We start from the raw sequence: 19,864 nt of genomic DNA, 5'->3' as shown, positions 1-19,864 counted from the left end.
AAACTCCCACCACTTTGGCCATATCAAAATAAAAAGGAATCATCAAATCAGGAACAGAAGGTAAACCTCGGCTTGACAATGGCCTCTCACTGAAAACCCACAGAGCGCTAACATCACACCAAATGCCAGTTAACCGGAAACTGTCCTCCTAGACCAGGAAACAGACGAGCGTTTTCGCTCTTATTCCTCCCCGTCAGCAGTCTCGGGGGTCTCGAGCAGGGCGGCTGGGCCATCAAAACGCAAACAGACGGGAACGCGGGGCCGCTCCAGGAGGAGACGGAGCCCCTCTGCTCTGGCACAGCTGCTCGCACACTGGGGAAAGTTCCAGACCGACCGTCCGCACAGCAAGACCACGACTCCACCCGCGCCTTCGGGACCCGAGAGCAACAGGCACGCGCCGGCAGCGAAGACTCGCAGCGGGAAACCCCAACAGCCCCCGCATCACTCACCGCCAAGGGGGCCCGGTCTGCTGGCGGCACAGGGGCCCGCGAAGGCCGCTGCTTCCACGAAGGGCCGAAGAAGAGAACCGCGCCCGGGAAATGGCGCGGCAGCCTCGGGCCGCAGCCTCTCTGAGCCCGGCCTGACCCCGGGGGCGCTGGGTCTCCCGCAGGCTCCGCCGGCAGCGTCCAGGACGGCTCCCGACGGCTCGCGCGGGCTCTCCGGCAGCAGGGGACGGGACCCGCGAGGACTCCTACCTGAGCGCCGCGGGCCACAAGGGGCCACTTCCGGGGCACAAGGGGCCACTTCCGGGTCACAGCGCCGGGCGCAGGCGCACTCCCCATGGGCGGCCGCCGTGGCGCCGCGGGACGCACCTCCGCGCTGCCTGCCGCGTCCAGCGTCCGAAGCCCCAGGGCTGCAGGCGGGGCGGCCTCTCCAGCCTGTGACCCAGGGACCACGCCTCCTGGCCTCCTGGGCGCCCTGAATGGAGGTCAAGCCTCCTGGCTTCTGCCTGGCCCGGCGCTGGCCGTTGGAGCCGCTTGGGGAGAGAAGCAGAGCACCGGGCATCGCGAGCCCTCTTGCCTCTTGCTCTCTCTCACGGATCGTCCCTCTGGGGGTTCAACCCCCAGGTGGCTACTAAGGCCGGGACCGGGCCAGGCCGAAGCAGAAGCCCGGGACTGTATCCGGTGCTCCACTCTGGGTTCAGGGGCCTGAGTCCTTGGGCCGTCTCCCTCTGCTTTCCCAGGCATGGCAGCAGACAGCTGGATCCCACGGGGAAAGGCTCCCAGGAGGGGCCGGCGCTGTGGGGGAGCGGGTAAAGCCACCGCCCGCAGCGCCTGCATCCACATGGGCGCCGGTTCGAGTCCCGGCTGCTCCACTTCCGGTGCAGCTCTCTGCAGAAGAGGGCCCAAATCCTTGGGCCCCTGCACCCATGCGGTACACCCCGGGGAGGCTCCTGGCTCCTGGCTTCAGATCCACTCAGGCCTGCCCATTGCAGCCAATTGGGTAGCAGACCAGCAGATGGAAGACCTCTCGATAGCGATTCTCTCTCTCTCTCTCTCTCCCCCCCTCTCTCTCCCTCCCTCCAGCCCTCCCTGAATTTCATATAAATAAGATCTTCAAAAAAAATAAAAAATTAAGAAAAGGAAGACATAGCTTTAAATAAAATACTACATCAAGGCCAACTATTACAGTTCATTACAATTTGATATTATATACATTACCTACCCTATTAACATAGAATTTGAAAAGGAATTTAACTCACTCTTAGAAAAGGTGTTGGTGGCAGGCAACGCAGCTCACTAGGCTAATCCTCCACCTAGTGGCGCCAGCACACCAGGTTCTAGTCCCGGTCAGGGTGCCGGATTCTGTCCCGGTTGCTCCCTCTTCCAGGCCAGCTCTCTGCTATGGCCCAGGAGTGCAGTAGAGGATGGCCCGAGTCCTTGGGCCCTGTACCCGCATGGGAGACCAGGATAAGTACCTGGCTCCTGCCTTTGGATCAGCGGCGGCCACTGGAGGGTGAACCAATGGCAAAGGAAGACCTTTCTCTCTGTCTCTCTCTCTCACTGTCCACTCTGCCTGCCTGTCAAAAAAAAAAAAAAAAAAAAAAAAAAGGTGTTGGTACCCATTCTTTCTCTTCTACCTTAGAAACGTTCCGTGTGGTATTATCTATGACTTACGCATGAGGAAATCAATGTAGTTTATTTATTCAGACACTTGGGTACCCACTCGCACAGGGACTTGAGACACCTGTGATCTACAGAGTTCTCCACTGAACACAGGTCTGCTCCCCAACCTCCGCCCTCCACAGTCTAGGCCTGCATTTAATGGATGGAGCATGCTTGAACTAGGACAAACCGTGTCTTCCACAAAGCACGATAGAATACATAAATGTAGCGTCTGAGGTCCCTCTTGGCATTTTCTACGTGCACGTTATCACGTTGGTACTTTTTCTCTCCTTTCTCAACGTTAGATACAAATTGGGAGGGAGGAAGTCAAACTATCACTATTGGCAGAGGACATGATTCCATACAGAGGAGATCCACACGACTCCACTGAGAGACTATCGAAACTCAGAGTAGAGTTTGGTAAAGTGGCAGGATAGAAAATCAACAGCCTTTGTATACGCAGACAGTGCCGTGGCTCAGAAAGAACGTCTAGGACCAATCCCGTCCACATAGCTACAAAGAAAATACAGGCTCTGGGGACCATTTCAACCAAGGATGTCCACTATCTGAGAATCACAACAGATTAAAGAAAGGAATAGAAGAGGGCAAAAAGCAAAAAACCAAATTGAGAAGCTTCTGCACTGCAAGCAAAACACTCGGCAAAGCGCAGAGGCAACTAACAGAATGGGAGAAATTATCTGCAAAGTATGCAGCTGGTAAAGGATTCACTACCAGAGGTTTTCAAGAAACTCAACAGCAGCAAAACAAACCACCCACTCAAGAAACGGGCCAAGGACTTCCGCAGGCATGGTTCAAGAAAGGAAATCCAAATGGCCAACAAACACATGCAAAAATGCTCAGGGTTACTAGCCATCAGGGAAATGCACAGCAATACTACAACAGCCTTGAGGATGTCAGGGGGGGGAAAGGCGGCCTGCTCCGCTGTTGGTGGGAATGTAAACTGGTATAGCCACTGTGGGAGACAGTATGAGAAACCTCAGAAACCTGAATATAGACAAACCAGCCGTTCCACCCCGGGGAATATACGCAAGGGAAAGGAAATCAGCATATGGAAGAGTCATATTTACTGCAGCTCATTTCACAACAGCAAAGATAGGCAATCAACCAAAATGCCGCTCTCCTGAAGACTGAAGAAAGAAATTACGGGCCATGTACACCACACATACATATACAGACCGCAGGGGAGAGGAAAGGCCATCATTTTGAAATAGCCCTGCCTATATGTTCTCCACTTGAGAACAAGGAGACCACTCTACCTTAGAGCCTAATCGACCTTGGGGAAGGGCAATTAACCAACTCCTGCCCCTGGAAGACTTGCTGTCTTACACAGGGGATAAAAGAGCAAAGAAAAAGGCTAGAAAAGTATTGTGAAAGCTACAGGCTAGGGGTGTAGGCCAATGAAACCAAATATTCAATCCTAAGATTATACATGCTTTCTTCCTTCAATACTTTAGCACATCACCCGGGCTCCAGATCTATACCAGACACAGGTTCTATTTAAGAAGGAATTTCTAGGGAAACCCCAAAAAAGAGTGTGAGACACCAAAATAAAGGCCCAAAAGGAAAATGAAACCTCTGATGCCTACAGCAAAGCAAACATTAAATAGCCTAACTCCCACCCAGAGGAACATAAACCTCACACTAAGTGACCTGCTTACTTTGCTTTCTATTACCTGATACATTGTGTCCAGCTTTCAGAAAAAAAAAAAAAAGTTAAAGCAAGAAAAATGCAGTCTGAAGAGACAAAGCAAGCATCAAAACCAGGCCCTACCACGGCAAAGATTCTGGAGCTGTCTGACTGGGTTATTAAAACAACTGTAATAGAAAAATTGGACGATATACAGAACCACATGAATAATGCAAACAGATAGATGGAAACTCTCAAAGAATCAAAAGGGGCCGCCAGATCAAAACAACCACTGAGACAGAAACGAAGAATGTCTTGGAGGGGCTCATTATCAGACTAGACACTAGAGAGAAGACAATCCGTGAGTGGGTGTGTATCAATAAAAACTTCCTCAACTAAAAGCCAAAGAAAGAAATGGGGAAAACGCTAATGGAATGCCTAAGATTATGGGACAATTACAAAGGTATGACACACACAAAGCAGGAATACTAGAAGAAAGGAAGGAACAGGGGCAATATTGGAAGTAATGACGGCCGAAAACGTTCCAAAAGCTGAAGGTAAAAACGATAGAGGTTGAGGGGCTGGCGCTGTGGCGTAGCAGATACAGCTGCCACCTGCAGCATCGGCATCCCATATGGGTGCCGGTTCGAATCCCATATGCCCCACTTCCGATCCAGCTCTCTACTGTGGCCTGGGAAAGCAGCAAAAGATGGCTCAAGTCCTTGGTCCCCTGCACCCACATGGGAGACCCAGAAGGTCCTGGCTCCCGCCTTTGAATTGGCATAGCTCTGACCATTGTGGCCATCTGGGGAGTGAACCAGCAGATGGAAGACCTCTCTGTCTGCCTCTGCCTCTCTGTAATTCTGCCTTTCACATGAATAAATAAATACATCTTAAAAAAAAAAAGGTTGAATATCACTGGTAGAAAATGTTTGGTGATAGAAATATCTCAGATGAGAAACAATGACTTGATCAGCCCTTGTCCTGACTGTCCAGGAACACCTTACTACTTTATTCCTTTTAGTATTTGTTTGTTCTACTTATTACCATTGGCTGAACTCTTTAATTTACACACAATTATTCTTAGGTGTTTAAATTCAACTGAAAAGTGATCCCTGTTAAATATAAGAGTGGGAATAAGAGAGGGAGGAGATGTACAGTTCGGCACATGCTCACTCAGACTTACCCTTAATGGTAGAGCTAGAAACGTGCCAGGGGATTCCAATTCAATCCCATCAATGTGGCATGTGCCAATGCCATCTTACTAGTCTAAAGTGATCAGTTTCAGTTCATAATTGATCATAATGAGAGGATTAAATGTCAAAGGGATCACATAAACAAGTCTACTGTCTGCTTCTACTAACTGATAGAATTAAAAAGGAGAAAACAATCCAACATGGGAAGCAGGATACACAGCAGACTCATAGAATGGCCAAAGCCCTAAACAGCACTCTGGCCTCCGAATCAGCCCCTAAGGCATTCGGATCTGGCTAAAAAGCCCATGAGAGTATTTCAGGCATGGGAAGTCAAGACACTCTGGCAAAAGAAAAAAATGACCTAAATTTAAGAACGCTGTGAGTGAGATCCCAGAGGAAAGAACAGGCCAGCAAAGAAGGAGGTACTTTTCTCTGAAGGGAGGAGAGAACTTCCACTTTGACTCTGGCCTTGTCTAAAGAAGATCAGAGTTGGTGAACTCCAGAGGAACTTCCATAGCCTTGGCAGCTCATGACAAGAACCTCTGGTGATTACTGACGTCATCAATAAGAGTGTCCATTGTTAAATCAACAACAGGAGTCACCGTGCACTTACTCCCCATGTAACATCTCTGTCCTTAATGTGTTGTACTCTGTGAATGAATGCTAAAACTACTGCTCAAACAGTACTCTATACTTTGTGTGTCTGTGTGGGTGCAGTCTGTTGGAATCTTTACTTAGTATATACTAATTTGATCTTCTATACATGAAGAGAATTGCAAATGAATTTTGATGAAGAATGGGATGGGAGAAGGAGTGGGGGATGGGATGGTTGCGGGTGGGATGGATGTTACTGGGGGAAAAGCCGCTATAATCCAAACATTGTGCTTTGGAAATTTATAGTTATTAAATAGAAGTTGAAAAACTAAAGTATGTGTGTATGTTGGTACAGTAGAGCATATGTGTAGTTTCTCAAATGGTAGCATCAACAGGAATAGAACAAAATTTTTCAAGTTAAAAGAGAGGTCAAAAAATCTATTAAAAAAGAAAAAGGAAAATAAATGTATTTAAAACTATTTTGGAAAATAAGAAAACAAGTATTCAAAATCAATCCCACGAAAACCCCTTTTGATGCCAGCTTGCCAACAGAAGACGTATATGCTCATATAATCACAGGCTCAACTAAGAGGTGATCCTTAACACTTTATAAGCATTTACCCACCTACTTAAAAACTTTTCATAACAAAAGAAATAGCTTTCGGGGCTGCCGTTGTGGGTGGGTGGGTTAATCCTCTGCCTGCAGCGCCTGCATCCCATGTGGGCGCCGGTTCTAGTCCCAGCTGCTCCTCTTCCGATCCAGCTCTCTGCTATGGCCTGGGAAAGCAGGGGAAGATGGCTCAAGTCCTTGGGCCCCTGCAGTCATGCCGGAGACAGGAAGAAGCTCCTGGCTCCTGGCTTCGGATCGGCACAGCTCCAGCCGTTGTGGCCATTTGGGGAGTGAACCACCAGACGGAAGGCCTTTCTCTCTGTCTCTCCCTCTCACTGTCTGTAACTCTGCCTCTCAAATACATACATACCTACTTACATCCATACAATCTTAAAAAACTAAATAGCTTTCTAACATTTTACTCTATGGATGCAGCAGAATTTGCTACTTACTTATATATTATTCTTTTCCATGTATATATTATTCCTAACTTCATTTTTCCTCCCTCATCAGAAAGGAAGACATGCTCAGGTTTGAAAAACTGTAAATCACAATCATTCAAAAAGGAGAGGATAAAAGCCACCATAACCCCTTCACTAGAATGAGCATGCTAACACGGAGGATTACCTTCTGTGCATTTATCCCATTCTTCATTACAACTAAGGTGACTTTAAACATCTTTGCACGTGAATGTTTGTTTGCATTTTTATTTCTTTAGAGTAGAAGATGGCAGAACAAGTGGATCATAAAGCACTAACTGTTTTGTGATCCTAGAATGCAATATCTAATTTCCTTTGGGAGCATTTCTTTCAATGCTGTTTTTCTCAATGCAACCCCAGATTACTAAGTCTGAAGCTAAAGCAGCAACTCTTAAGGTTCCAAAGCAATCATACACACATCTGACATCCTAGGAGCAGTGAGTCTCCCTTTCCATGCTCACAGCCCAGGCAGGCTGCCAGGTGTCTTCCCTGTGAGAGCCCACAGGCGGAAAACTCCACACCTCCTGGGCTGAGCTCACTCACTCCCTTCTTCCTTCTCCTGACAGGCCGGCACCACTAATCACCAAGCATTAGAACTAAGAGTTATCCTGAACCACCAATGTTACCTAAGTTCAATTGGTTAAGTTGTACCAGTAGCTACAACTGAACTGTCACTAAGGCCAACTGGTCCTATTTCACACAGACCTTGCACATCCTCCCCCTGCACAGCCACTGTCCCAGTTCAGAGTCTCATCGTGTCACCTACATAACTGCAATAGCTGCTCCCAGAAATTCACTCTGGATTTAAATCTATCCCAATTGTCTAAAATAAAAAGTCATACCATTCCATCAACATCTGTCCTTACACAACCACAACCACACACACAGGAAACTCAATGTATCAAAACCAAACTGCTGATTTCCCCATGAAACCTCTTGCTCTGGCCCCCTATCTTCCCCTGCAATAACTGACCCACCATTTCACCAGCAGCTCAAGTCAAACCCTAGCATCATTCTCACTCCTTCATTTCCATCAAGCCATCAGTGCCACCTGTAAACTTTCTCCACTTCTCTCCATTTTCAGCCTGAGCAGATTTGAAGCAGGAGCCTGCAGCTTCCTCCAGGATTCCCAAACAGTTGCAGGAGACCAAGGACTTGGGTACTCTTCTACTGCTGGGCCGGGCCACAGCAGAGCTGGAATGGAAGCGGAGGTGCTGGGACGGAAGTGGAGGTGCTGGGACTTGAACCACCACCCATATGGGATGCTGCTACTTCAGGCAGCAGCTTCATCCACTCTGCCACGGCTCGGCCCGCCCCCACCCCCAAATGCCCAGGTGGTTGCACTCGTGATCCAGCTGGCTGCTAACAAGCCCAGGAAAGCAGAGCAAGAGGCCCAAGGACTTGGGCACCCGAACCCACACTGGAGTCCCGGATAAAGTACCTGGCTTCTGCTTCAGCCTGGCGCAGCCCCAGGACATCGTAGCCACCTGGGGTGTGAACCCATACACTGACTCTCTCTCCACCACTGCCTCATCAGTAACTCTGCCTTTCACACCAGTCTTTAAAAAGAAAAAACAATCCAGTACTTACCATGAGGTGTCAGAACCTTGGACAGGCTGGAACAGAGCACAAAGGGATTCCTGGGGTTTCTCTAAGCTTCTGCTTTCTAGTCCTTGTGTGCAGTCTGTGAAAATTCACCGGATTACGTGCAAGTTAATTCGAGTGCCCCAGGCCAGTTTTCCCGCACACACATTACGGTTCAGAACCACCCAGAGAAGAGAGGCCGGGAGTCAAGGCCGCTTCTCACGGACGTGGCCAAGACTGATTCCAGCCAGGGCCAGGAAACCTCCAAAATGGAACCCGGGCCGTGGGAAAAGTTCTTCCTCTCCCAACCCCCGCCTCCACCCGCCCACCAGCACTCCTGTCACACTCGTCCTCCCTCGACGCTGCCCCACACACCTTCCTTCCCCTTCCTTCCACGCCACCCCACCTTCACGCCACCTTTTCCTTCTCCCCCCTTCCTCTCTCCTCCCGAATCTCCCTTGGCCGCCTCTCTCCTCCTCCTCTCCCCTCCACCCCTCACATGCACACCCCTTGCCTGCTATCTGCACCCCAGGCCCCACCTACCCCGTGACGACAGCAAGGCCATCGCGCCCAACTCACCAAAGAGCGTTTCTGCTCCTCTGGAACAGGAGCCGAGGCCCGAGGGGTAGACTTCCAGACTGCCCAAGAAGAGGACCGCGCCTACACATTTCCAGAAGGGCAAGGTAACTGATGCGGCTGTCCCGGGCTGCAGTGTCTCTGATTCAGGCCTGACCCCGGAGGCACTGGGTCTCACTCAGGCTCCGCCAGCAGCATCGAGGACGGCTCCTCAAGACTTGAACAGGCTTTTGGGCAGGAACAGATGAGGAGCAGACTTCCATCTGAGGATGGCTGAGCAGGAGATGTACCTACGGGTACAATTCCTGGTCACAGCGCAGGGCGCAAATTCACTCCCCACAGGCAGCTGCCATGGCGCCATGGGACACATCTGCATGCTGCTACGTCCAGTGTGGGGTGCCCAAGAGCCGATTCCAATCCCGCTACTCCAGGTTGGGAACCAGGGAGGCAGCCGCTGATGGCCCAGGTACTTGGATCCTGCCTCCTTCCCTCCTGGGAGTCCTGAATGGAGTTCTTGCCTCCTGGCTTCTGCCTGGCCCGGCGCTGGCCTTTGAAGCCACTTGGGGAGAGAAGCAGTGCATGGGGCATCGCAAGCACTCTTGCTCTCTCTCAGTGATTGCCCATCTGGTGGTTCGCCCTCCTCCCAGGTGGCTACAAAGGCCAGGGCTGGGCCAGGCTGAAACAGAAGCCAGGGACTTTATCTGGTGCTCCATTCTGAGAACCTGCCACCGGGCCCCTGGCTCCTGAATACTGGCTCCGGATCTGCTCAGCTCCCATCATTGCGCTAATTTGGAGAGGACCAGCAGATGAAAGACTTACTTTCTCTTTCTCTCTCTCTGCATGTAACTCCGAATTTCAAATAAACAAATAAGAACTTTATAAAAAAAAAAAAAAAGGGGGGGGGAGACATAGCTATAAATAAAGTACTACATCACGGCCAACTACTAGAGTTTATATCGAACTTGATACTATATGCATCACCTAGCCTATTAACACAGAACTCCTGTGGGAAGGATAGTTAAAACCCGTGATTTGCAAACCCTTCCAAAAAGGAGACAAAGGGGAAAAATCTTCCATCTCATCCCTTCGGACCAACATTTTCCCAACATCCAAAACAAATGCATCATAAAGAAAACGGCACATACGTATCTGTCATGACTGCGCTGTCACATTCCTCAACAAAATATTACCAAACGCACTCCTGAAGCACAACCAAAGCTTAGCACACTGGGTGCAACTCCAGGAATGCAAGGATGGCTACCATACCCAATCAATATATCACAGAACAGAATAAACATGGGGAAAGCCCACAAAGTATCCCTATAGACACAGAAAACCTATTTCACAAAAACTCCCACCGCTTTGGCGATATCAAAATAAAAAGGAATCATCAAATCAGGAACAGAAGGTAAACCTCGGCTTGACAATGGCCTCTCACTGAAAACCCACAGAGCGCTAACATCACACCAAATGCCAGTTAACCGGAAACTGTCCTCGTAGACCAGGAAACAGACGAGCGTTTTCGCTCTTATTCCTCCCCGTCAGCAGTCTCGGGGGTCTCGAGCAGGGCGGCTGGGCCATCAAAACGCAAACAGACGGGAACGCGGGGCCGCTCCAGGAGGAGACGGAGCCCCTCTGCTCTGGCACAGCTGCTCGCACACTGGGGAAAGTTCCAGACCGACTGTCCGCACAGCAAGACCACGACTCCACCCGCGCCTTCGGGACCCGAGAGCAACAGGCACGCCGGCAGCGAAGACTCGCAGCGGGAAACCCCAACAGCCCCCGCATCACTCACCGCCAAGGGGGCCCGGTCTGCTGGCGGCACAGGGGCCCGCGAAGGCCGCTGCTTCCACGAAGGGCCGAAGAAGAGAACCGCGCCCGGGAAACGGCGCGGCAGCCTCGGGCCGCAGCCTCTCTGAGCCCGGCCTGACCCCGGGGGCGCTGGGTCTCCCGCAGGCTCCGCCGGCAGCGTCCAGGACGGCTCCCGACGGCTCGCGCGGGCTCTCCGGCAGCAGGGGACGGGACCCGCGAGGACTCCTACCTGAGCGCCGCGGGCCACAAGGGGCCACTTCCGGGGCACAAGGGGCCACTTCCGGGTCACAGCGCCGGGCGCAGGCGCACTCCCCATGGGCGGCCGCCGTGGCGCCGCGGGACGCACCTCCGCGCTGCCTGCCGCGTCCAGCGTCCGAAGCCCCAGGGCTGCAGGCGGGGCGGCCTCTCCAGCCTGTGACCCAGGGACCACACCTCCCGGCCTCCTGGGCGCCCTGAATGGAGGTCAAGCCTCCTGGCTTCTGCCTGGCCCGGCGCTGGCCGTTGGAGCCTCTTGGAGAGAGAAGCAGAGCACCGGGCATCGCGAGCCCTCTTGCCTCTTGCTCTCTCTCACGGATCGTCCCTCTGGGGGTTCAACCCCCAGGTGGCTACTAAGGCCGGGACCGGGCCAGGCCGAAGCAGAAGCCCGGGACTGTATCCGGTGCTCCACTCTGGGTTCAGGGGCCTGAGTCCTTGGGCCGTCTCCCTCTGCTTTCCCAGGCATGGCAGCAGACAGCTGGATCCCACGGGGAAAGGCTCCCAGGAGGGGCCGGCGCTGTGGGGGAGCGGGTAAAGCCACCGCCCGCAGCGCCTGCATCCACATGGGCGCCGGTTCGAGTCCCGGCTGCTCCACTTCCGGTGCAGCTCTCTGCAGAAGAGGGCCCAAATCCTTGGGCCCCTGCACCCATGCGGTACACCCCGGGGAGGCTCCTGGCTCCTGGCTTCAGATCCGCTCAGGCCTGCCCATTGCAGCCAATTGGGTAGCAGACCAGCAGATGGAAGACCTCTCGATAGCTATTCTCTCTCTCTCTCTCTCTCTCTCTCCCCCTCTCTCTCCCTCCCTCCAGCCCTCCCTGAATTTCATATAAATAAGATCTTCAAAAAAAATAAAGAAAAGGAAGACATAGCTTTAAATAAAATACTACATCAAGGCCAACTATTACAGTTCATTACAATTTGATATTATATATATTATATATATATTATATATATATTATATATATATATTATATATATATATTCACTAAGTGTGATGTTTTCCAGTTTCATTCATTTTCTTGCAAATAACTGAACTTCAGGTTTTTTTTTCTGCTGTGTAGTATTCCATGGTGTAAATAGCCCATAATTTCTTGAGTTGATGGGTATTTGGTTTGATTCCATGTCTTTGTTATTGTGAACTGAACTGCAATAAACATTGTGGTACAGATAGCTCTTTTATATGCTGATTTAATTTCCCTTGGGTAGATTCCCAGGAGTGGGATGACTGGGTCATGTGGAAGGTCTATATTCAGATCTTTGAGATATCTCCACTCTGTATTCCATAATGGCTTGACCAGTTTACATTCCCACCAACAGTGGGTTAGGGTACCTTTTCTTCCACATCCTCACAAGCATTTGTTGTTTGTTGATTTCTGTATGAAAGCCACTTTAACTGGAGTGAGGTGAAACTTCATTATGGTTTTGACTTGCATTTCCCTGATGGCTAGTGATCCTGAACATTTTTTCATGTATCTGTTGGCCATTTGGATTTCCTCTTTTGAAAAATGTCTGTTTAAGTCCTTTTCCCATTTCTTTCTTTTCTTTCTTTTTTTTTTTTTTTTTTTTTTTTTTTTTTTTGACAGGCAGAGTGGACAGTGAGAGAGAGAGACAGGGAGAAAGGTCTTCCTTTGCCGTTAGTTCACCCTCCAATGGCTGCCACAGCCGGTGCACTGCAGCCAGTGCACCACGCTGATCCAAAGGCAGGAGCCAGGTACTTCTCCTGGGCTCCCATGGGGTGTAGGGCCCAAGTACTTGGGCCATCCTCCACTGCACTCCCTGGCCACAGCAGAGAGCTGGCCTGGAAGAGGGGCAACCAGGACAGAATCCAGTGCCCCGACCGGGACTAGAATCCGGTGTGCCGGCGCCGCAAGGCAGAAGATTAGCCCAGTAAGCCGCGGCACCGGCCTTGCCCATTTCTTAATTGGGCTGTTTGTTTAATTGTTGCTGAGTATCTTGATCTCTTTGTATATTCTGGTTATTAAACCTTTATCAATTTTACAGTTTGCAAATATTTTCTCCCATTCTGTCGGCTGTCTCTTCACTTGCTGATTGTTTCTTTTGCAGTGCAGAAGCTTTTCAGTTTGATATAATCCCACTTGTTGACTCTGGCTTTGATGTCTGTGCCTCTGGAGTCTTTACAAGAACTCTTTGTCTATGCCAATGTCTTGTAGGGTTTCCCCAATGTTCTCTAATAATTTGATGGTGTCAGGTCATAGATTTAGGTAGTCAATCCATTTTGAATGGATTTTGGTGAAAGGTGTAAGGTAGGGGTCTTGCTTCATGCTTCTGCATACGGCAATACAGTTTTCCCCGCACCATTTGTTGAAGAGTCTGTCCTTGCCCAGGGGTTGATTTTAGTTCCTTTGTCAAAGATAAGTAATTTGTAGATGCTTGGATTGATTTCAGGTGTTTCTATTCTGTTCCATTCTTCTACCCTTCTATTTTTGTACCAATACCAGGCTAATTTGATTATAACTGCTGTGTAGTATGTCTTGAAATCTGGTAGTGTGCTGTCTCTGGCTTTGTTTTTGTTGTATAAGATTGCTTTAGCTATTTGGGGGTCTCCTGTGTTTCCATATGTATTTCAACAAAGTTTTTTCTATACCTGAGAAGAATGCCCTTGGTATTTTGTTTGGTATCACATTGAATCTGTAAATTGCTTTCTGTAGCATGGACATCTGATTATATTGATTCTTCCAATCCATCAACATGGAAGATTTTTCCATTTTTTTGTATCTTCCTCTATTTTCTGCCAGTTCATTCCTAAAATGGCTGCAGTGATCAGAGCAGGGCTGATCTGAAGCCAGGAGCTGGGAGCTTCTTTTGGGTCTCCCACACGGGTACAGGGGCCCAAGGACTTGGGCCATCTTCCGTTTTCCCAGGCCAGAGCAGAGAACTGGATTGGGAGTGGAGCAGCCAGGACTTGAATCCAAGAGCCCGTATGGGATGCTGGCACTGCAGGTGGCATCTTTACCTGCTATGTCACAGTGCTGCCCCCTTAACCCTTTTTAAACATTAATTTTGCCCCTTGTGATTCAGACAGTCCAGTTGCTATTCCGCCATCTTGGAAACCCCCCATGTTTGACTCTTCTCACCTCAAATATTCCAAGATTAGAACAATAGAAGTGCAAATAACACAGTTACACAGTTAATAACCACAAAAACATTTCAATTTTCAATTAATATGGTTATTACAAAATATGAATCACAAAAAGTACATGAGATATTTTGGAACCATTTCTTTTGGTACCTATCATTGATAAGAAGCATTTTAGATAAATATTATCATTTCTTGTTGTGCAATGCCTTCTTAGGAGGCCAAAAGCATTTCCTTATTGATTTTTTTTTCTTCAGTGTAAATGAAGCAGAAATTAACATGGCTAGTTTTGTCCTACAACTTCTTGAGCCTTATCCTCTCTGTTGTATTATGCCAAATCTTTCTCTTTAATATCAGCAGCATCGATTGGTGCCAGAAACACTGATCTAGACATAGTGTTAATTATCTGCAGCTGCACAGCCTGCAAGGGAGCATAAAACACTGGGCTTCTTGCTCACAACATGAAGAAACAATGAGGAGAAAAAACCCCTCAGCTCGCAGCATCTACAGAACTTTTTCCCATGGTGGGAATATAAAAAAGTGCACCATATTCAAAGCTTGGAAACTCATTCTATACTTTATATTAAGCCATCTAAATAATTCATTATTTTACCACACTGGAAAAACACAGTGAAGTTTCAGTTCTTTCTTAGTATTTATAAAATGGTTTGGTTCTCACTAATAATGATAATGATAGCAGAAATTTGGCACAAGAACACAGTTATAACGCAAGCTTGAAGCCAATTCTGCATAGACAAGTTTGAATAGCTGACACCACCATTTTCTACACTGGCAGTGGTGGAGGTGGTCGAGGCTAGTGTACAACACATAATGAGCCACCTAATCAAGAAAATGGATTGGGGCCAGCACTATGGTGTAGCAGGTAAAGCTGCCCCTAAGATGCCAGCATCCCATATGGGTGTCAGTTTGAGTCCCAGCTGCTCCACTTTTCTTTCAGCTCCCTGCTAATGCACCTGGGAAAGCAGTGGAAGATGGCCAAGTCCTTGGGTCCCTGCACCCATGTGGGAGATCCAGAAGAAGCTCCTGGCTCCTGCCTTCAGATCAGCCCTGCTCCAGCCATTGCAACCATTTGAGGAATGAATTGGTGGATGGAAGATCTCTCTCTTTTTCTGTGTCTCTACCTATTTCTGTAACTCTTTCAAATAAATAAAATAAATCTTTACAAATATATGATTATAAATAAATATTTTTAAAAAATATTAGTTAAGCTATTACAAATATGGTGAGCACTATAAGATCAAGATTCTAAGGTAATGTAGATGTGTATGAGATATAGATTAGGGGAGAGGACTCAGCATGGCCTGTTTTCTAAATGTAGGGGCTCTGCCTGCAGACACAAGCAACAGACTACATTTCCCTTCTCTTTCATGAGATAAAGTGAAGAAAACATAAATTGTTTCTTTTCATCAACAAAAAAGGAGCAATTTCTAATCTGAACTGTGTAAATAGTCAAAATTGATTAATGAAGCCATCTTTCTCTGATTTCTCTACCCAACCCCCAAAATACACACACACACCCATACACACACACACATCTGCAAATCTATGATCTAGGTTATTTATATTAGCTGTCTTTATTGATCAGACTTCCTGGCAAAGTTCTTCCCCAAGGATTATATAAACATTCACTATGTACTGACATTCTCAAAGCAAATATAGCATATTAAACATCCATCTCAATATCAATTCTTTGCAAACTAGCTTTTAGAGAACACAATGTGCACTGAGTTTTTAAACAGTCCCTGTCAGTATCAGAACAGCAGTAAGTACTAGGTACACAACACACTGAAGTCCACTCCCTAGCCTTTTGGTTTCACCTACTCCTCAACTCCCCTCCTACACCAAAGCAAAGCTACACACAGTTTTGTATCCAGCCAGGACTACTGTGCCTATCAGTTTCTGAGAGTCTTTATTACATCAAGACAGAAGTTTCTCTTTGTATGTACTTCAGTCTTTGTGCAATCATAAGTTAGTGAAACAGCAGGATGGCACAGACCCTGCTCTCACTAAGTACAGTAAAGCTATGGATTGAAGCTTGGAAAATCTGAGCTCTGTGACCTCCAATCAAGGACTCTAACGTCTCCTGGCTTCTGTTGTTCAACAGGTGTTCTCCCAGGCAGGAACGATATTAACTGCGAGGGCCTCAGTTGCTTGTGGATTTGGGTCAATGCCATTTAAAAGTTGCTAAATCAGTGCAGATGGAAGCTTTCACTATATTTTCTTGAACTTGTGATATAGCAGTTTTTTGCTTTTAAATGAAACTAATCGATTAAGCCTCCAACTTAGGGGAGGGATCAACCACAAATTCATTTTGACATTGCCCTCATTTATTTTCCATGAATAAATCTTAACAAACTTTTAAAAAGTTAGTAAAAATTGAAGTAAAATGTAAGTTGAAATTCATGCCTATGGGAAGTCTCCCAGAAATTAATGAAAAATAAGTATTATGAAAAAAACAGGACATGGATTTCTAATGGAAACACATCATTTAATTCCATTCTTCCAGAGCTTTTTGAAGTCTCCCATTTTTATAGAATTTATATGCAAGTACGCTAAATCCAAAAATCCAATTATTTTCTGACCATATCCAAATAGCAAAATTCCTTGATTCATTGACTTAAAAGCAATACATGAATTCAGTCGACCATCATAGGAAATAGTAAGAGAATTCCTTAAAAAGTATTAAAAGCAGTAAATACACCTGTTTCCTTTAATTACTCCATGACTTTACTTGGCTGCGGTATATTCCAACCTTTACAACTCAGCACCAAATAACACAGGTGATTTCTTAAATTTCTGATCCTTCTCAAAACACAGCCCACCCACTCTGTAGAAGTGAAATTGACACTCTGAGAAGCAATGACTTGTCTTGACAGTTGAGGAACAGTTTTGGTTTTTTTTCTTTTTTAATACTATTTGTTGAATACTTCCATCAACATAGAGTTAAACATGTGTGTAGAAAGTCAACTAAAAATAGATCTCCGTAAAATATAAGAGTTAAAATAAGAGGGGGAGGAGGAAACAAGGTTGGGAGTATGAGTGGGAAAGTAGGCATGGTGGGAAGAATCACCATGTTCCTGTAAATATGAAGTATATGAAGTTTGTAACTGTAAAGCTGTATAGTTCTGCATTAATTCCTACAGAGCTACTTCTAAGAATACAGTTTAAAAACTTGCCCCTTAAGCTTTAAACACTTTAAAGTAAGTCCTCTTAAGCTGGGTGGTAAAAATACCATCTTAAGTGTTAAGGGTCTGGTATTAATAATAGATAGAATTAAAAAGGAGGGAATGTTCCAACATGGGAAGCAGTCCACACAGCAGACTCATGGAATGACAATTACTTTAAATAGCACTCTGATCTCAGAATCAGCCCTTACAGCATTCTGGTCTGGCTTGAAAAGCCCACGAGAGCATTTCAGGAATGGAAAGCCAAGATACTGTGGCAAAAAATGTCCTACATGAAGGATTACAGTGCATGAGACCCCAGTGGAAAGAAGTGGCCATCAAATAAAGATGTACTTTTCTCTGAAGGGAGGAGAAAACTTCCACTTTGCTTATGGCCCTGTCTAAATAGTGATGGAGTCTGTGGACTCAAAAGGCTTCCAGAGCCTAGGCTGTTCATGTCAAGATCCTCAGGTGATCACTGACCTCACACATAAGAATGTTAATTATTAAATTTACAACAGGAGTCACTGTGCACTTACTTCCCATGCAGGACCTCTGTCCTCAAAGAGTTGTATTATCACCATATCTAAGTGTTCCCAAAAGAGGTATAATTCTTGGGTGCTTTGTTAAAGTTAATTAAATTAATAAAAAAAGGAAAAGTGGAATTAACTTCAAGATGCAATGACTTTGAGTAGCCCTTATCTTGATTGTTTTCTGTTTGCTTTGCTTTTTTGTTTTTTGGTTTTTTTTTTTCACCATGCAAATTGTTGAACTCTTTACTTAGTACAGAGTTGATATTCTGTGTATAAAATTAATCATAAATGGAACTTAGTGGAGAATGGGCCTGGGAAAGGCAGAGGAGGGAGAAGAAGGAGTGGGAAAGTGAGTGGGAGGGTAGATATGGTAGGAAGAATCACTATATTCCTAAAATTGTACTTATAAATTCATAAAGTCTGTATTCCTTAAATAAAAGGTTTCTTTGTGGAGAAAAATAAAAAAAAAAAACCACACAGCCTACCTTACAGGAACACTACCGATTGTTAGAACACACATTTGAAATCCTTTCTTTCCCCTTTTTTGTCAGCCCCCAAAGAACAATATTTGTGCTTCCTAAGGAAGATATCCCAAAGAGTGCCAGCCCCAAATCTCTATAATGCAATTGCTAGCTTATTTCTTTTACAAACATCAGTCAATTTATTTCTACCCTTTAAATTTGTTTCTAACCCTTTCCTGTGGGAAAGAGTAGCCACAAAAAATATTGAGAGGGTCCCAGAACTATAATTATTCTTTAAACCTTAAAAAACACAAATATATAGAAAAATATTTTAATACAATGTTTGAAAAATTTCCTTTAGTCAACAGTAAATGCATGCCTTAAATTCTGTAATCCACAGTGATTCTGATTTATAGCAGTGTTTAATCCAGGTGAATCAGAATTGGTTTAGTCAAGCTTCTGAAACTGTTTCAGTAAAACTCTGTACACAAGATTAGCAGACACTACCAAATATTTATGTTTCACATTTGTTTGTGCTAAGGAGTACTGTTCTATCAGCGGCATTTAATTTAGCCATGTTTACCTGTGTGTAAGCCTCCGATGACTAACACAGAGTGCCATCTGAGGATCCTGGGCAATGCATACTTTATGGCGACTGCACTTCATCTTTAAGCATGGACCTTTAGCTGGATCTAAAGCTGAAAATAAGAAAGAAAGAAATTGCACAGAAAATGTTAAAACCAATTTCTGTTCAGGGGAGGTATCTACTCTAGTCAAACACAGTGGTCGCAAGTAACTTCCACAACATTGACGTGTAACTGTTCTTCACCTTCTTCCTCTGGTAAGAGATGCTTTTTCTAGGCCCCGGACTCAGTGTTTGCAGTTAATCTCCTTCATTCTATGCAGAAGCTAAAATGCATGGAGTCCTATGATCAAATAAAGTATAATCAAAACAAACTTTAAGACCATAACTCTCTGTAGTTGCTACCAATGTCGTAACACTTGAAGTGGAGATATAAAGTGGGGATGTGCAACTACAGTATTTTATATCAGTGAAGAACTACAATCCGTTTTTCCCTTCCCTATAGTTAGATGTCGGTGGACAGAGAAAAATGATAAAAACCCAAACGGATATCACTGGGGATTAATGAGTGTCTGGATGTCCAAGAAAAGTGGATAACAGAATTTTGGGGTCTGACAGCATCACAGCAACAACTAGGATGACGCATCTTCACTTTTAGATTATTTGTGCCTAATAATTGAACTCCATTGCTTCAAGAAAACCTCTTCAAGGTCTCTGCCAACACAAATAATATGTAACACATTGATAATTTTTGTCATAGTTTTATAGAGATGAAATTAAGATATTCTACAATTCATTCATATAACATTTATAATAAATGGTTTTAGTTATATTTGCAATTGTGAAACTAACATCGGGGCCTGCACTGTGGTAAAGCCACTGCCTTCAGTGCCAGCATCCCATATGGCCTGGGTTCGAGTCCTCCCTGTTCCACTTCTGATCCATCTCTCTGTTATGGTCTGGGAAAGCAGTAGAAGATGGCACAAGTGCTTGAGCCCCTGCACCTGTGTGGGAGACCTGGAAGAAGCTCCTGGATCCTGGCTTCAGACTGGCTCAGCTTCAGCCACTATGGCCATTTGGAGAGTGAACCAGCAGATGGAAGACACACATACTCTCCCTCTCTCTCTCTCTTTCTCTGCCTCTGCC

The 19,864-nt window shown here is 46.3% G+C and overlaps 1 long non-coding RNA gene across 1 annotated transcript in view; it reads right to left on the bottom strand.

Moving 5' to 3' along the window:
• Positions 1-10,845, bottom strand: part of LOC103347521 (rho GTPase-activating protein 20) — a 115,124-nt gene extending 104,279 nt beyond the window's left edge. The window contains exons 1-4 of the long non-coding RNA XR_016211763.1: positions 10,588-10,845; positions 8,796-9,082; positions 8,223-8,316; positions 1,703-2,016 (exon numbers count right to left, since the gene is read on the bottom strand). This is a non-coding gene — a long non-coding RNA (rho GTPase-activating protein 20). The remainder of the gene's footprint in view (positions 1-1,702; positions 2,017-8,222; positions 8,317-8,795; positions 9,083-10,587) is intronic.
• Between the last annotated feature and the right edge of the window lie 9,019 nt (positions 10,846-19,864).

This window comes from Oryctolagus cuniculus, chromosome 8 (assembly GCF_051225735.1).
Source record: "Oryctolagus cuniculus isolate XC-2025 breed Fujian yellow rabbit chromosome 8, ASM5122573v1, whole genome shotgun sequence".
Classification (NCBI taxonomy): Eukaryota; Metazoa; Chordata; class Mammalia; order Lagomorpha; family Leporidae; genus Oryctolagus; species Oryctolagus cuniculus.
Note: the sequence above shows the minus strand (reverse complement) of the source record. Positions and strands in the feature narration are given on the sequence as shown.